We start from the raw sequence: 19902 nt of genomic DNA, 5'->3' as shown, positions 1-19902 counted from the left end.
TGGCTATGTTTGATGAGCATGCGTTGGAGACTGGTGCGTTGTGGAGGCTGTCGTGGAGCATCATCATCATGAGATAAGTCTAAGCGGTGGAGCACAGAACAATGAGATCGGAGCTATACAGTAAAAAGGTCTCACCATCACTCTCATCTTTTAACAGCCAATAATTACCCCAAATAATTACAGGAGATGGTACGAGCGTTCTTATGTTGCATTGGCACAAACGTGATTGCAAATGCTTGAGTAAATTTTTTATTTTAAATGTGGGATATTTCATCACTTGTTCAATAAGATTATGAAGCAGATCTCTGTTTCCTACCATTAGGGCGTGATCTTCATCTGCATAATTAGATAATAGTCTCCTGCACAATCTCTGTTTTCTTATGGCCTCTCTTCTTCGCTCATGATCCTCGATTTCTAGAAGCAAAGCAAGCTGAGGCCATTCTTGTATGGTCATGTCTTCTTGTATGGTCCTATCCCTTTCAGAGGCTTCAGTTCCTGAGGTTTGATTACCATTTGCAAAAAGTCTCGGGTTAGCTGAGAAAGAGCCCATAGAATTCCCCGGCGACAAGGAAATCTCCGTTCCGAGACAAGAGATCTGCCAGAATCTTAAGAATTGATGGCGAGTCGAACCCTGGACCTGAGACGATTTTTGTATTCCAGAGAGGCAAAGAGGGAATCCACCGGGCGAGTACTGCTGCGCGGGAGCGTTCTGCTATTGGTAAGACAACGTGTTCGGTATCTGTGAAGAGATCGTCGAAGTCGCTGCTTATATGAAGACAACGTGATTTCTACACCTATTGGAACGACTTTTTCTTTCGAATAGTCAATGGCCTTTCTCTCTTTGTTTCTAATCCAACTATTTCCGTGATGTATCCTGTTTTAGCACTATTCGAGCCATCAATTAAAATGAGCTACCAGCAATGTGGAAGTGGCATGCGTCCAAGTCAAAGGAAATCAATTGCATGAATAAGGTCGTAAGTTTTTTTTAACGTAAAGTTTAAGGTGGACACTTACTATGATCAAAACCCTTACTTTATGTTAAAAGTGTGGAGGTATATTTTTGTTTTAAGTGGAGTGATAAGGTTATAAAGTATGATTTTTGAGAGATATAAAATGTGGAGAAATAAGGTATCCCTTTTAAATTAAATGAGTTAATTTTGGGAGATATAAGGAGTGACATAAGAAAGAGGATTAGTCATATATTTTGTAAATTTGGAGTGATAAGCAAATATTTTTTTTTAAAAAGAGAGTCTTTTTTTGTAATCAAGAGTAATATTTTACTTTGAGAGAGATTTTGAGAGTGATTGAGTGAGTGCAGGGAGTTTTTGAATACAATTTGCTTCTAAAGTTTGAATTGTGACATTCTCATTGCTTGAGAAGTTGAAGAATGATGTACTCCAGTAATTAATAAAGGCATATTTTTTGTGGTGCTCATGTCCTAGATCCGCCCGAAATTGAATAAGGGGATCTTAGGTACACCATGTGTATTTGTGATGGCGAGTGTTTCTATGGCTTCATGTTGTTGCTTATGATTTGTGTCTAGTTTTGACACATAAATGATCTCATTTAACACACATAAAGTTCAATGCCAGCAAGCACAACACCTATATCGAAATAGTTGCAAGGAAGGATAATTAAGCTCCACACATACAACAACTCATCAAAGTTTTCAACATCGACATTCTACTTCAACAAGCAAATTCAATCAAGTTAATGAAATTGTAAACTTCACTGTTTCAAAGCAAAGTCTACATCAACATTCTTGCAAACAAATTTAAGAACTTGTAAATCAAATTCCAATTACATTGAATTGTAAGGGTGCATTCTCGGTTGAAACCGACACCCATGTTTTGACTTGATTAGAAGTCAAGCACGTCAATTCTCTTGAACTTAGTCAAATTAAGACAAGTGAATTCCTTGTTTTATGTGAGTCATTAAAACCATTGTAAGCTTTTTTGGGTGCATTTTCGACAGTGTTCGACACCCTTCCTTTAAAGCACAATCAAGTGAGTCCATGAGTTTTAACTCTTTGAAACAACCATCACAGCAACCAAAACAAGTTCAACTCTAACAAGTTGAGTTCGTCATCAAGCGAGCGTGAATTCTAGAAAGTTCTAACAAGAGTTCTCAGCAAGTACAATAAGCAACAAATCAAGCAAGTTGAGATCAACAAATCAAGCGAGCGTGCCAGTCAAATCCCATAGCAAGCGAGCCTGTCATTCAAGTAAAGTGAAACAGTTCAAAGCACGACATCTACGACAAGAGAGCCTGACTTCAAGTGAGCAAATTCAGATGGCGCAGCGTATTCAGTTACTAAACATTCTTCACAGTTTGATCAACTCTAGTGATGAAGACATGGTGCACATCAGCAAAGAAACTCTTGCTGATATTTCACGGCATCTACAGCAAATGCATGAAACCATTGATTTTCTTCAGCTTGAGTCCCAACTTCAAAGGAATGAATTGCAAGAAAAGAGTGATACTTTCAAGTCTTTGAAACATCCAGATGATAAGTCATTCATCCCAACAACTTCAAGTGTCGAAGTTGTTCATGATAAAATTCAAATTTCTTCCAAAGCCATCATCAAGCCCTGGGAAGAAATTCATAATAATAAGAATAGATGTGGCTTAGGATATGCCCCTGATGACACCAACTTACAAATCCCAGATTATTCCAAGCCAATTAAGTTTGTGAGTGCAGGATTTCTTGAACCACTCACCTCAGCAGGTTCTGAGAAAGTTGTAGACAAACGAAATTGCATGCAACCTGAAGTTCATGTTCAACCGAAATGCTCTCATTGTCAAAGAGCCGGTCATATGGAAGATCACTGTTTTGATCTCCATCCGTGTTGCCATTGTGGCAAGCCCAATCATTCCTCAGCAAAATGTCGCAACCACCAAAAATCAGGCAGATTGAAGATACATTATGACTGGATTGATCCTTGGGAATGGTCATCCATAGTCAAACGGTTGTCTCAGTTCTACAACCGACTACATTCACACATAGTGCAGCCAGCAGTGAATCGATGATAGTACTCTCCTGCAATTGAACGAGGGAGTACAACAGTGAAACTCTCCTACACCTGGAGGCAATGTTTTTGAGGATCAACATGAGAACTTGGAAGATGGTTCCTCGTTCTTATTTTGGATTTATCATTGAGGGGGGGAATGTTAGACTCTCTCATAAAACAATAATAAATCCAAAAATTAATTAAAAATTCCAAGTTAGGAATTTGTGCCTAACTCTTGGGTTGTTCCTCTAAGATAGGAGTTAGTTTAGGTAACTCCTATATTGGTGTGTCTGGTGAGAAATTATCTCAACCAAAGGAGAAATTATCTCAACCAAAGGTGTCTAAGATAGAACGCACTATCTTGAGACCAATATCTCTCATCTATTTATTTGTAACATTATATTCAATTATTTCTGTGTAAGAATGAGAGAGAAAGAATACATGAGGCTTCAACCTTTTTCTGCCAATATTGTGTCTCTGATTTTTATATGTGTGATTTATATATTTCTATGAGTTAATTTCTCTTTTAAACATACAAAATCATATTTGAGTGTCATTTGTACCATTGGAATCAGGGTGACAAGCACTACGATCAAGTATTGGTTTCGCTTTCATTTGACGATTTTGATATTTGAGCTATTTCAAGGCCATTTCTATTTCTAGAGCCACCTGGATCATTCCTCCCCACTAATGAGATTTTGGGATGCCAAACTATTTATCAGTTAATTAGAAAGGGAGGGATTTATCCCTCACTTTCTCCTTTTCAATCCATCAAGCCTTCCTTGTATTCATTCCTTTGAAACCAATATGAAGATACTGCACATTTCCTTGTCTTGAAGTCCTGGTCATTCTGTCAAGAATGATGTCCTCTAGTATCTTTTCCGAGTATTCAGGTGAAAAATCATCCACTGTAGGAACCTTTCCAACCTCTTCGGTGTCCATGATCAATGAAGGCTCATAAAGCTTCAAGTTTTAAACGTTCACCACTGAGTATATCTTCATGTATGTTGGCAAATCGAGACGAAAAGCATTGTCTCAAATCTTCTCCAATTATAGTGAATGGGCCATATCAGATTGGTCTCAACTTATTTCCTTCCCCTTTCATTTTGTCTTTTATTATGTGGAGCCACACTTTGTCTCCAACATGGAATTGGTGATCAACTTGGTGCTTGTCATGTCGAGATTTGTATTGAGCTTGAATTTTCTCAAACTACTCATGCACTGCCTGCTGAATCATCTGAATTCACTGAATGAAATTCCACACTTTGTCCCTGTCATCTTGCCCATTGGAATCTTGATCTCTCCCAAAGACTATGTCTAAGGGATCCTTTGGCACATATCCAAAGCATGTCTTGAACGATGAGCTCTGAGTGGATGAATGCAATACTTGGTTGTATGTATGTTTTACGCATGGAAGCTACTCATCCCACAACTTGGGATACTTACCACAATAGCCTCAGAGTAAGTGTATCACTGTGTGGTTAACAACCTCTATTTTTTAGTCAGCCTACAGATGAAATTTTGTTCTCCTCTTCAACTTGGTACCCATCATTCTCCACAAAATCATCCAAAACTCTCCAAGAAAGTGAGAGTCTTGATCATACACAATGGGTGTGGGTAACCCAAAGTGGACCCATACAAATTGGAAGAAGAGATGAGAAGTTTGCTCTACAATGACCTACTTTTTACAAGGTATTAAGACACAAATTTTGCTAAATCGATCCACAACGACATATAAATGGTCATGACCTATCCCAGACAAAGGAAAACCGCTTACAAAATCCATTGATACACTTTCCCATGGACGACTCGGAACAGGAAGTGGTGTGTAGAGCCCCAATTTTCTGTTAGTGGGCTTGCTAACTGAACAAAACACATGTCCCTTTACATATAGAGTCACAACATTTTTCATGTGAGGTTAATAACACAACCTCTGCAAATGAAACAAAATTTTACCTACACGAAAATGACCCAACACAAGAGAGGTAGGTGCCTCTATGATTACATGTATTCTCTCATTGGTGGGGATACAAAGTTTGCCAAGGTGGTACAACAACTTTTCCTGTAAATGGTAATTGTCCACCTGCGATCCATGAGTCAATTTTGCATAGATCTCCTTAAAATCATCATCATCAACACATTGTTCAACATAAATTTCAAAAGACAAAGAAGAATTTTCGAAAACTATAGATGCAGAAATAGGAGGGCGAGAAAGAATATCTGCCACTTTGTTGCTGGTGCCCTTCTTGTATTTTATTACCAAGTGAAACTGGTGGAGGAATCCCATCCATCCGAAATGACATGCTTGTTGAAGCTTGGTTTACGACTCAAGGTACTGCAAGGGCTCGTGATCTGTTTGAATGATGGTCTCCTTGTCGATGAAATATTGCTTCCACTTGTTCATGCTTTGAACCAAGGCATACAACTCCTTGTCATATGTGGGATAATTCACAATAGCTTGGGATAACATATCCAAATGGTACATACATTTTTCCTCTACTGCATCAATACTTCTCCCATGATGTATTCACTGGAATTAGTCTTGATCTCAAAAGGTTGTTGGAGGTTAGGTAAGGCCAAAATTGGTGTTGTACTGATCTTCTCTTTCAGTGTATCAAAGGCTTTCTGCTATTTTCCTCCCCACTGAAAGGTTTGCTTCACACTTGTGAATTCATGTAAGGGGGATGCAATGACAAAGAATTTCGAAATGAACCTTCTCCAGTATTGTATTACACCCAAAAAGTTATAAACTTATGTAAAAATGGTGGGTTTAGGCCACTTTACAATCACATCAATTTTAGAAGGATCTATTTTTAATTGACCACTTCCGACAATGTGACCCAAGTAAACCAAAGAGGTCTTACCAAATTAACACTTAGACATGTTGAAATACAATTTTTCTTTTTGCAAAACATCAAGCACCTTTTTAACATAACTCACATGATCTTCTCATGTCCTATTGAAAACAATAATGTCATCAAGATACACAAGTACAAAATAATCAAGAAAAGGCCTGAAAATATCATTCATCACCCTCATGAATGTGGCCAGAGCATTGCATAGTCTGAATGGAATCACCATCCATTCAAACAAACCCTATTTTGTCTTGAATGCAGTCTTCCATACATCCCGTTCTGCAATCTTGACCTGGTGATAACCACTGTGCAAGTCCAGTTTTTTGAAATAGACAACATTTTTCAATTGATCTAACAAATCATAAATGAGAGGGAGAGGGTATTGATTCTTCACCGTTATTTTGTTGAGTGCTATTTAGTCCACACACATCCTCCATGTGCCATCCTTCTTTGGCACCAACATGATGGGTGATCCACATGGAGAAGAACTTGGCCTTATGACCGCTTGTTTCAACAATTCTTGTACTCGCTTCTTTATCTCCTCCATCTCAATGGATGACAACTTGTACATACCAATGTTGGGTAAAGGAACATCTTGTCGCAAGTGAATCTCATGTTGAATCTCACGCTTTGGAGAAGATGACGTGGCAGGACTCTTCAGCGAATGGGTAAGCGCCAAGTGGCAGGCCACCATTAACCTTGCATTTCACAAATCATATATCGCAGGTGGGTCGGCATTAAAGAATCGACCCCAGAACAAACCAGGGTGTGATGCGATAAACATAATCACACATCATAGAAGGGAAGTACTATAGAAATCGACCCCCAATGTACTGGGTTGCGATGCAATAATTGAAATCGTAGATCACATAGTGCAAAGTCCCGTATATATGTTACCCCCTGACTTCACCTATTCCGATTTGCGATGGATCCTGGATGCGATAAGATTAAGGGTTTCAGTTGATAACTCTGCCGGGTCTGCCATTTATCATAATTGCATATAGCCCACGTTGTGTTCAGAAACCATAAGACCTGCCGGTTCTCGCTAATTGTGATTTTTGATGGAGTTGTTAGTGCCGATAGCTTATGGCCACCATGCGGTGAAATTTTCACCCATTTAGCACTTTTTGGAGCGAAATTGTAGGATCATGCTGGAAATGGTGCAATTTTTGGAGAGAATATTGGGAAAACTAGGAGAGGTCATAACTTCTTGAGTTTTCCACCAATGTAAAAAGAGGCTAGATCGCCATCTTTGGATATTATGGACTCATTGGAGCAGGTTATAGAAGCATTTGAACATTGTAAACACATAATTTTACACTTTTGAGCATAATAGAGAGGCCCAAGCCATTGAAAGCTAGACTAAGGATACATAGCCTAGGAGGGGTGAAATCCTTTATCATGTTCCTCTTGTAATGTTTTTTTGATGATGTTCTGTACATGTTTATGTTTTTGTTCAATCTCTTATTTATGTTAAATTTCTCATAAAATTAACATAAAAACTCATCGTTTCACTTGCAAAAATTCATGAATCCTTAAGCATAATGAAAGAATTTTGTTTCTAATTTGAGGAGGATCTTAGCACAACAATCTAATATTCTAAATCAGATCATTTTTATATCAGAGCTCTAGGTTTTCTTTGTGAAAGAAGGATTTAAGTGTTTTCAAGTTTATGTCATGCTTAAAAGGTTAAAACTAAAAAGAGGAGAAGGGAAGCTGGTTGGAATCCTTGAAGTTGGGTCAAGGGGAAGGAAAGCAAGGTTGCCATAATCTCCAACACTAGTTCAGCCTCGATTTGCAGTTGAGACTATAGAGATCAGGTCTCATGAAGGAGAACCTACAAATATGACAGAAGATGAGAAGACCTTCAAAAAGTCTTTCTTTGATATGACAAAGATGGTAAAGGTCCTCTATGAAGAGAGGAATACCAGGTTGCAAGGGGAAAGTTCCAAACCTCTCAAAGGAGAAGGCTCTCCAGGAGGAGGTAATGGAAAATGAGGTAATGGAAATGGAGACAAACCTCCACCCTCTCCACTATCTTCTTCATCATCTTCTTGAAAAGCATCTTCACCCTCTTCCACTAACACAACCCTTACTCATACTCATCATCATACTTCAAAAGGAACTGGTAAATCACCATTTTTAAAACTTGATATTAAATTTGAGCTACCCATGTATAATGGTGAAGTGAATACAGAGAAGCTTGATAATTGGATTCGTCAGTTGGAGGTCTATTGCAGGATTCAAAACCTTCAAGAGGATGACATAAATATTCAATTAGCTTCCTTGAGAATGGAGCATGAAGCACTAGTATGGTGGGAATCAAAGACCTAAGAGGACATTTAAAAACACGGTAAGATATCAATTTATTGGAATGATTTCATTGTTGCAATCAAAAGAAAATTTACCCTCTATCTTATATGCAAAAAGCCATCATGAATTGGCAGAACTTTACACAACTTAAAGGTCAAAATGTGTAAGATTACACCCAAGAATTCAAAAAAAGGTCTTTGATGTTAGGTGTAGATTTGCAATCACAAGACACATTGCTGAAGTACATAGGGGGTTTACACAGTTACCTTAGGCATACTATCTTAATGTTTAATCCCAATAATCTAGATGATAAGTGTGTGCAAGCCACTAATTTTGAGGCAAAAGGGAAAAAAACCCCAGAAGAAGGTAGTAAAAATCCATTTAAGAGTAAAGGAAAGGAAAAGTATTTCAAAGGGAAGGCAAAGAAAAATTCGTCTATCAAGAGAGAAGGAGATAAAGTTACATGCAAAAAATGTTCCAGAGAGGTTCATGATGAAGCTCATTATTGGAAGCTTCATCTCGAAATGAGACCAAAAAGAAACAACAACAAGGGAAAACAAAAGACAACTGCAACCACTCAACATGATTTGGGATCCGATTCAGGTGATGAAACTAAAATCATAGCCATGGGGTTAAAAGGAAAATAATCCATTGCTAGCACTAGTTATTCAAACTCACAAAGTGAAACTCCAAATGAAAAGAGGAGAATAGAATTTTTCCACAGAAGGGTGATCTCAAAACATAACAAGATTGATATACTTTTCGATAGTGGCTCTCAAGTCAATATTATCTCTGAAAACTTGTCAAAATTTTAAACTTGGAAACCATTCCACATCATAAACCATAAGCACTCGGATGGGTGTGTGAAAATGCGAAAATTGCAGGTTACTAGAAAGTGTAAATTGTACTTTGCCATTACTGCAAATTTCATAGATGAAGTGGAGCTTAATGTTATGCCGTTAGATATTTGTGGCATAGTTTTGGGCAGCCTGTACCTTTATGATAGAAAAAATATCTTCCATAGACATGAAAACAAATATCATTTATTCAAAGATGGAGTAGAGTATATTGTGAGAGCTCATAGCAAGAAAATAAATCTTTCTCTTGTTAATGTAGGAAAGATGAAAAGACTAGTGAATTCGAGCAAGAATTTTGTGCTTCTAAAGATCAAACCCAAGAATGATGTTGATAATAAATATTTTAAAGGTTGTGATTCAAATTTGAAATCTGAATTGGTTGACGTAGTTAACCAATATGATGATATGTTTCAGGAACCAAACAGATTACCTCCCAAGAGAGGAATCCAACATGAGCTATCGTTGTAGCAAGATTGTCCTCTTCCTAGCATTGGCATGTACATGATGTCATTGATGGAAAGCATAGAAATTAAGAAGAAAATTCAAGAGTTGTTGAATAAAGGGATCATTAGACCATCTTCCTCGCCATGTGGTTCACCTATTGTCTTGGTGCCAAAGAAGGATGGAACATGGCGCATGTGTGTGGACTTTTGTTCATTGAACAAAATTACAGTAAATAACCATTATCCACTACCTAGAATAGATGATTTACTTGATCAATTGAAAGATGAAAAGTATTTTAATAAGATGAAATTAAGAAGTGGCTACCATCAAATTAGAATAGCTGAAGGAGACATTTGGAAGACAAAATTAAAAAAAAAACAAGGTTTGTTTGAATGGCTAGTTATTCCGTTTGGTTTATGTAATGCTCCTGCTACATTCATGCGTGTGATGAACGATGTGTTAAGGCCATTTATTGATGAGTTTGTCATAGTCCACTTAGATGACATCTTAATTTTCAGTAAATCTCGCGATGAACATTTCATGAATGTAAAAAAAGTACTTCATGTCTTGAAAAAATAACAGTTGTATCTTAAGATGTCAAAGTGCAAGTTTGGAAAAACTTCTTTAGTTTACTTGGGTCATATTGTTGGAAGAGGTGAGTTGAAAATAGATCCCTCCAAGGTTGATGTCATTGTGAATTGGTCAAGGCCCAAGACAGTTACTGAGTAGAGAGGCAAACAACAAAAGGCCTTTGATGCATTGAAGGAAAATATTAGTACAACTCTAGTACTTTCACTTCCAGACTTGAGATAGTTATTTGAGATTCATATTGATGCTAGTGACTACACCATGGGTGCAGTCCTCATGCAACATAGTAAGCCTATCTATTTTCATTCAGAAACTTTTAATGGTAAAGTGATTAACTATCCTACTTATGACAAGGAATTGTATGCATTTGTGCAAAGTGTAAAAAAATGGAACACTACTTGATGGGTAAGGAAACAGTCATTCACACTGATCATCAACCATTGAAATACTTGCAATCACAATCAAAGTTGCAACAATCAAGGCACTTCCAATGGATGGGTTTTCTTCAATAATTCCACTTGGTAATCAGTTATAAGAAAGGTATCTACAATAAAGTTGTTGATATGCTTTCTAGGCCTATTGTTAGTTCTGCTACTTTACTCAAGCATAATTTTGTTTTACATGAAAGTTATATTGAGCAATATGCATTAGATAATGACTTTCAAAATTTTTATGCAAGCTTGAGTCAAGGTAACCAAATAGAGGAATTGGATTATCATTTGCATGATAACTTGTTGTACCATCTTGGCAAGCTTTGTATTCCACCAGGAGAAAGAGCTAACATCATAAGGGAGGCACATACTTCTCTTATTGGTGGTCATTTCAGTGTAAGTAAGATGGTGGCACATCTAAAGAGGTACACACCACTTCCAATTCCTTTACAACCATGGGAGAGTGTTTCTATGGATTTTGTATGAGGTCTTCCATTGTCAAAAAGAGGTCATGATTATTTGTATGTAGTTGTGGAGAGGTTCAAAAACATGTGTATTTTGATGCCATGTAAAAAGAAAGTTATAGTTGAACAAACTGCTCAGTTATTCTTTCAGAATGTTTGGGTACATTTTGGATTGCCCACATCCATTGTTAGTGATCGAGATTCTCGTTTTGTTGGGGATTTTTGGTAAAGCTTGTGGGGATTCATGGACACCGAATTGAAAAAGAGTACAACTTTTCATCCACAAATAGATGGTCAAACAAAAGTGGTGAAAAAAATAGTGATACATCTTCTTCGTGGGTATTTTAGCAAGCATCCTAAGTTGTGGGATGAACATTTGCACTATATTCAACATGCTTACAACTGAGCCAAGCACTCTTCAACTCAAACTTCACCATTTCAGGTATGCTTGGGATACTTGCCTAAATCTCCTTTGTATTTTATTTTTGGAAAAGATGTTGCTATTAAAGGTCATAGCGACATAGACAAAGCAAGAAAGTTCATTGAACAAATCCAATTAGTACACCAAAAGGTTCAAGAACAACTTGAGAAAAGCCAAGGCAAGTACAAAGCAAGGCACGCCAAGCATTGTCAAGATCACAAGTTCCAAGTTGATGATGCATTTTGGCTTAACATTAATAAAGAGAGGCTCCAAGGAGAAGGTAAAAAGCTAAAACCAATTAGATATGGTCCATTCAGAATTTTGGAAAAGATTGATAACAACGCCTTTAAGTAGAATTTACCTTCATATATGAAAATTTATGTTGTTGTTAATGTTGATAATTTAAAGTTGTATAAGCCTCCTTTGATTGAAGATAAATGAGAGAATATTCAAATTCCATCTATTGAAGACTTTTCTCTAGAATTCCTTGATGAGCTTCCACAAGCCACTATACTTGACAAAAGAACTAGGACATCAAAAAGGGGAAGTATTGATTATCTTTGAGTGGGGCACAAGGGTACAAATCCTTTAAAATCCAAATGGATAGAGGCCGGAAAGGTGAGGGAACTGTACTCTAACCTGATGGACAATTGAAAGTGATATTTTGGGGTCCAAAAGGCTTCCAGTGGGGAGGAGTGATTAGGTGCCCAAAATTAGGCTCAAAACTCAAAGTGACAGATTTCAATAATTTAGATCGAAGTGCTTATCATCCTGATTCCAACGGTGTGAAAGAAACTCGAATCCAAGCTCATTTGAAGAAGTTAGAGCAAGTCAAAGTTCAGGTTTGACTTGGACATATGACAGGAGAAGATGACGTGGCATGACACTTCAACGAATGGGGAAGCGCCATGTGGCAGGTTGATCTGGATTTAGACAGTAACACAACAAATTATAGATATAACCATACATATAGAGATGCAGTAGAAATATTACTTCATTTCATTACTGTAAAATACTGAAATATGATTACAAACAGAAATGGAAATAAACTAGCTAGGGTGATGGTGGCTTATCTGTGAGAAGATATGTGGTAGCTGCATGCATCTGAACTATGTTACAATGAGGTTCGAAGGCCTATTTATTGTTGAGAAACAATGGAAAAACCTAAACATCCAAAAACCTAACCCTAGAAGATGAAACGCCAAATTGTAGGCCCCGTTTGGGTAAGTTGGTACATCAACTTCCTGGGGTCGTAACTTTGGCATACGATCTCCGTTTGACGCGCACAATATCTCGTTAGAAATATCTATCTGAGAACTACAACTTTGGGAAGAGCAACATCAGTCCATGGACCCATGTTGCTCCTAGTTTTCCCAAAAAACGTCGTTTAGGGCCTCAAAACGGCTTCGGAAGTTCAGGACCCGAAAAACTGCTAAAAATAGTAAACTGTGATACAATTAAAGAAACTGAACAACTGAAAGAAACAATAGTGGGGGTCCAAGTGGACTTGGCGGGTGGTTACCAATATCCACTTGGATCATTCCTCCCCCCTTAGGAAGCAATGGTCCCCATTGCATTGAGTTCCTCCATGAGATGAGTAAAAGTCTACTGAACTTGGTCCCTAGTGAGCAACTTGCCCTAGTGAAGGAGTTGGCCTACTTTGACAACTCGATACAGTTGGATATTATGCTGGTGAGTGTGCTTGATCTGTGTGTCCATGATCCGATCAGTTACAGCTTGTTCCATGCAATCTGGGTTTAACTCTATGGGTGTGAGCTGTTCTGCAATGTCGGATGTGTCTAGTAATGGTGGAAAGTATGGTTGAAGGCGGTCCACATTGAACACTGGTGCAGGCCAAGGAATGGGGGAATGTTGAGCTCAGATGTATTGTCTCCCACAACCTTGGTAATGGTGTAAGGACCATATTGGAGTGGTCTGAGTTTCCGATAGGCTCCAGTAAGGCATTCCTTTCACAAATGCAACCAGACTTTGTCGCCCACCTAAAACTTGTGTGGCACCTGATGTTGATCATGTCACTGCTTATACTTGGCATTTGATTTCTCTAGAATGTCATGGACCTGCTAGCGAATATGCTGGATGTACTAAATGAAGCTCTTTGCCTTATCTGTTTCGAACTGGACATGAGTCGAATCTGCGTGAGTAGTTGCAAATGGCATGGCCACATCAATGGGACATAGTGGCTGGAATCCCAAGCCCACCTGAAAAGGGTTGTGTCCAGTCGAACTGTGGAGAGCCCGGTTATAACTATGCTGAACATAGGGGAGACTCTCATCCCATGTGCGTGGATGCTTTGAGTTGTACATGTGCAGAATGTGTACGATCATCGTGTTGACAACCTCTATCTGGCCATCAGTTTGAGGATGGAAGGTTGTGGACTTAGTGAGTTTGGTGTCGAGCATCGACCAGAAACTAGACCAAAATGTACTAAGGAACCTGCTATCTTGATCTGAGATGATAGACTGTGGGATCCCAAAGTGTACCCACACTCATTCAAAGAAGAGTTTAGTAGTGGCTTCTATTGTGATATTCTGCTTGTAGGCCACCATAATGGCCATCTTCGAGAACCTGTTGGCAACCACAAAAAAACAGTCGTTTCCATGCTTAGTAGAAGGAAGGCCTAACATGTAATCCATGGAGATGGATTCCCAAGGTCGAATAGGGGTAGGCAGCGTGGTATAGAGGCCTTGTTTCTTGATGGTTGGTTTGGAAATGGTGCAGGCAGTGCATGATCTGATGTACTTCCCGATATCCTGTCGAAGATTCGACCAATAGAAATACTTCTGCAGTACTGGCACCATTTTCTTGACCCTGAAATGCCCAGCAGCCCAATTGTAGTGTGCTTCCCAAATCATCTTGGAATGCTCACTTGAAGGAACACAAAGGTGACCCAGGTGGCATAACAGGGCATCCTGGAGGTGAAAATTTGGAACATGTTGACCCTCTAGGAGTGTCTGGTATGTGTGGCCGAATTCTTGGTTGTTTTTGTAGAGAATCCAGTAGAGGGTCTAAGGAGTCCCTAACACCCTTCCAGAGAGTTTAACAAAGTTTGGCTATCAAGAAACCTCATTTGTGAGCTTCTACAGGAAGTCTACAGGGGTTCTACAGGATGTTCAGGAATTTCTACAGGATGTTTAGAAATTTCTACAGGATGTTTAAAAATTGGATTTTGGAGGATGGGTGAGTGAGGGAAGATGCATGAATGGATATGGAGGTAGGATAGGGGTTTGAAGTGGCCCAGGGACTGGTGGATAGAGTGGTGAGAAGGTGTAGATGGCTAAATTGGCTCGAAAAAGGTTGAAACAATGATTGCACAAAAAGGTAGGGTTACGTGGGCAAGAGGACAGATGTGAGGCAAGGAACCTAGCTAGGAGATGGAGCAGATGGCTCTGATGAAGCTTAGGTGGATGAAAGAGTGGTAGAGATGCTTTTCACCGTATACATTCAACTGAATCAACAAAGTCTTGCAAGTAATCAAAGTCCTAGCTAATCTAATCTAACTAACAATAAAGTGAATGAACAACTGCTTTATTTGGAAGAGAACCATGTATATCAACTATGCAATGAAACATTTCAGAGATCTAAACACATAACCAACTTCTGCAAATGAAAATAGTACACTAAGGATTGCATTGTAAAGCAAACTAGTGTTTTTGTTTGGGACAGCACGGTTACTTCAATTCCAGCCCCTGATCCAATAAGGAAGAGGTGAAATCAAATGTGTTTTTTGACCCTTTTTTGGAGCCTTTTTCCTATTATTATCCTACCAACTAAATCTGAATATGAAAAGCTACTTTAACCATCAAAAGCAATCTAAATAACAAAGCAAGATTTAAATCTAAAATAGCAGATTTTATTCTAAGAATGCAGTAAAGACACATGAAAGTAAACAGAGGAGGTATTGGGCACTTGAGATGGGCCCAACCCCAAGAGCTACAACCTCCTAAAGAGATTTAGAGCTGGTGCAAATCTGGATTCGTCTTTATTGAGCAAGAAAAGAAGAGTTACATCAAAAACCGTCCACAAGGGAAAGCTTGAAAATGTGCTGAAATGCAAAGCTAATCTACTGACTAAAATCGAACTACAAACTAGCTAACTTCTGCCTACAAAGTGACTAACTACTGGCTAACCCCAAAATGAGGCCCTAAGCCTTCTTATTTATACAAATTGACAACCCCAACAGCCCTCCTAAACTTTAGGAACTCGACTGCCCAAAACTTGTATTTAACGACACTTTTACTAGCACTTGCTCGGCTGCCCTTGTGATAATTGATTTTGTGGCCCTTGAACTCCGAGTTGATGGTGGAGAATTTGAGGTGAAGGCCCATAAATGAAGGGGACACCTTCCTACAAATCCTCTCCCTTGTTCTCCCATGAATTTGGCTGCCAAGTGCTCATTAAAACCTTTGATTTTGTCTCCAAATTGACCAAAAAGACTACACAAAGCACACATTAGACTTGTTGGCACAATGAATAACCCAATTCACTCTATTAGCATAAATATAATAAAAAACATGCAATAAAATAATGAGAATGGTGGATTAAGTTGAATTAGGAGGTTGAATGAGCCCATATAATTATCCATTTTTGGGGCTCATCATCACCCCCCTACTGAAAGTGTTGCTCATCCTCTGAGCAACTGATCTATCTCCTCATCTTTGATGGCCCTGGTGGCCTCCCTATCATGCCAAGCTTCTGAAGTGATGTCCTCTTCTTGGTCATGAAACCATGCTTTTCTCTCTGCTTCTTCCCACTACCTGTGCTCCTTTTCCTAGAGAATTCTCAGCTTCCTGTAGAACTGTCTCAGCATCCTGTAGAGAGGCCTTTGTGTCCAAAATTTTCATTCTTTCTCTCTAGGTGGATGTCTTCAGGCTTCCCCGTTCATAGCTGATGCATATATTTGAAGGAGGCTCCTCCTTTTGTTTAGCTTTTGTGTCCTTAATGATAATTTGCTCCTTTGATTGTGGTTTGGGTCTGCCCACTTTTATCTGTGTGCTCCTTTTTCACTTTAAAGTACATGAAGCTTTGCCTCTTTCCCTTACTTTTTGGTCTTGGAGGTGTGCTAATGGTGGCAAGCATGGATGCTGCCTCCCTGGCCAAAATCTCAGGCGATTTTCCCTTTTTGTTCCTCTGTTTCTAGACTTCCTGTAGAAAGTCCTGTGCTGACTGTTTTCTGTCTTCCTGTAGAAACTGCTTTTTGGCTTCTTGTAGAAACTGTCTTCATTGTTTCGGTTAGCTTGGCTGGGGGTGTCTTGCCTTTTAATTGTGGTGTGGTTTCCTTGGTTATGCCAACTCCCATTTGGGTTTTCTTGGCCTTTTTTTCCAACCTTTTTTCCTTTTTCGCCCTCTCTGTTTTTGCTGTTGTCTCCTTTTCTGTCTCATGCTCAACGGTCATGTCAAATTCCTCTTTTTCCTTCTGTTCTTCCTTTGTTTTTCCCTCTGCTTGAATGTCTTGTGCTCCCTCATCAATGTTCTTCTCAATTTCTTCAGTTGGCATGGTGTTGAGTTTGTGTTTTAACCAAAAAAAGGAAAATTGTTCATGGGAACAGTCATTTCACTGCGACAGAGGATAGCTGAATTTTCTTCTTTTTCTGGGACCAAATAAGGAATTCTTCATGCTCCTTACAACATCAAATGACAGTAATTCCCTTGTGTTAAAACTGCTATCACCTAGAATTGGTCTGTCTGTTTATGAAAGAAATTTTTTACATAGTAGAGCATAAGGACATTGATTTTTTCCAACACATTGATAGATATGTAAATTCAGGTTTTTCCACACACACAGGTCGGTCTCTACTGCTGCATGTCTTCTTTGCAAGGGAATTTTTTATTTTCTTCTTTTTATTTTTAAAACTGATGAAGAGATTTCGGACGCAGAAGAAAAGAATGGGTAAACTCACTGAATCATGCAGGCAGACTTCCACTATTCTCAATGCACAGGCAAACTTTTTACTCTCATTTTCAATTTAATGTCGTGTTCAATTCACCATTTTGCACCAACAAATCATGCACAAAGAAGTTTCCCTAATCCTACCTCATTTTGGGCTTGAACTTCGCTGAAAATCCTAGGTTTTCTTTCTGCATGGCTGTTTTCTGTGTTTCCTGTAGAAGACTTCCTGTAGAAATGATTGTAGAGCGCCCCTGTGCCTCTGAGCGAGCCTGATATGCAACAGAATCTCGAAGACAGGTAGAGAAACTGGTGGAGGATGACTAGTTAATCATTTTGTGCAAATTTCAGTTGAGGATGTGGCAAGTGCAAATGAACAACAGTTTGTGAGTTTTAGCCGAGCGTTCTTTAATTGCTGTGTGACTTGTGGTGAAGGAGTGAGGTGGCCAGGTGTACGTGGCCACATGTAGAATGTAGTGCTATGATGAACTATCTGTTCTCTTCTTGTTAATCAGTTGCACTAGAGTTTAAACGACCAACACTATCTGCTTTTTTTCATTTCATGTGAAGTGTCTAACACGTACGCTGCATGATTCCTGGCTGATTGCTAGAGAATTGTACAAAGAACTATCGGCTTAATCCCACCACTTCATTCGTTATGCACTTTCGGATCATATTGATGCAAATAGAGGAGTTGGTTTAGAAACATACCTGCAAGTCGAATGGTTGCTGTGAGGTGCTGTGGCCTTTCATTTGCTGCATGCACTGGCTTATGTGGTTGCATGATGGCTTGGTGGCTGATTCATGGCTATTTTTTCTTTTGTAGGTATGCTCTGGCCGGATCCGTGCTGTAGGAGCTGGCTTCACGTTCAGATCTGCACCCTCAAGCTGTTGCTGCTGAATTTTCACAGGGCCGAAACTTGTTTTTGCCATCGCTCCCAAACGATAGATCGGATCGATCTGAAACTTGCTGAGCATGTTCCTATCATCATTATGCACCTCCCATAGCAAAATTGTGATCAATGGATGCATAGATTTCGATAAAAACAGAAAATGGCTGAATATTTCAGAGATCAATTTCTCGGAAACCGTGCATCGGAATCGGCTGAAACTTCTTGGGTAGGTGACTATCACCCATATGCATCTCCCCATGAAACAGGTTTTGAAATGGATGCACGAATATGGAGAAAATGCAAAAATGGCTGACGGTGATGGAGGCGGATTTCTTGGAAACCGTGCATCGGAATTGGATGAAATTGCTCAGGAATGTTGCCATCGTCCCTATACAACTCCCCCTGTAACAGTTTTTCAAATGGATTCACGGTTTTCAAGCTAGGGAGAAAACAAATTCTGTTCTATGTATTTTTTCTTCAAAGCATTCTGCAAGTTTTTGCATGGAAAGAAAAACTGAGCTTGGGCTGTGATGCAGGCATGGAGATGATGGAGGAGGAGTTTGAAGATTGCAGGAGGACTTTTGACCCCTTGAGGAAGCTCTCATGTTTGCCAAAATACCTTTTTCAAATCCGTTTCTAGCTTCCTGTAGAAATCCTGTAATTTCTACAAGAACTTCCTGTAGAACACACAGTTTTGAGGAAAGAAGCACAATGAGATGGAAAAAATGATGGAGAAGGGTGAGGGATGGAAACATGGATTCTTGCAGGCCTCATGGACATTCTCGGCCTTCAGGTCCTCTTCAGAGATCAATTTTGGCTCGTTTGTAGGCTTCCTGTAGAAGACACAGAACTTCCTGTAGAAGACACAAAACTTCCTGTAGAAGACACAAAACTTCCTGTAGAAGGCACAAAACTTCCTTTCTCTTTTTTTTGAGCGATCCTCCTGACCTGCAATGTCCTTCTTGCAACCTGCAAATATTAAATGGAAATTAGCTTTATTTTTCTTTTCCTTTTCTCTTTTTTTCTTGAAAAACAACTAGGGCGTCTCATGGAGGTTTTCACCCTAATTGCCTGCCTTGGGCGCCTCCAAGGGAGGTTTTCACCCAGGGATCTTATTCCCTTTTTATTTTCTCTTCTTCCCAAACCATTGACCACCTCATGGAGGTTTTCAATCAATGAGCCAATCTAAGGCGCCTCTGAGGAGGTTTTCACCTTAGATTTTTATTTTCATCTTATTTCCATTTTTTTTTCTACCCTACCCTACTTGAAAACAAAATTCTTTTCAAGTATAAGAATACTTCCAATGGAGCCATGTGCACATTGAGATTAGATACAAGATGATGTGGAGGCTTGAAATGCATGCTTTGACAACTAACCGGATTTCAGAGACAAAATGATTTGACTTTGAAGGGATCAAACATAGCTGAAGAAGAGAGTACTGTTGCAACTTAGTGACCATTTGAAACCATATTTCAATATAGCTCTGATATCCTTGGTCCTTTTGCTGATCTGGATCATGTTTCATGTCACCTTCTACCATGACTTTCTCATCTTCCTCTTTTTGCTGATCTTTCTCTTGAATACATGGAAGATTTGATGGTAACCATGAGGGAGCTTTCTTGATCTCTGATTCTGATCTCTTCTCTTCATCAAGAGCAGCCCATGGTTCTTTGATCCTTTCTTTTGAATCTTCTTTTGCCTTTGGTCCATCAATGTTGTC

The 19902-nt window shown here is 39.0% G+C and overlaps 1 pseudogene; it reads right to left on the bottom strand.

The window, feature by feature from the left end:
- Positions 1-201: 201 nt before the first annotated feature.
- Positions 202-6560, bottom strand: LOC149186503 (uncharacterized; annotated as a pseudogene).
- Between the last annotated feature and the right edge of the window lie 13342 nt (positions 6561-19902).

The sequence above is a fragment of the Pinus tabuliformis genome, chromosome 3_1 (assembly GCF_031772625.1).
Source record: "Pinus tabuliformis cultivar Carrire ecotype Pingquan chromosome 3_1, CPIR1, whole genome shotgun sequence".
Lineage (NCBI taxonomy): Eukaryota > Viridiplantae > Streptophyta > Pinopsida > Pinales > Pinaceae > Pinus > Pinus tabuliformis.
This window is presented reverse-complemented; position numbering and strand designations above follow the sequence as displayed.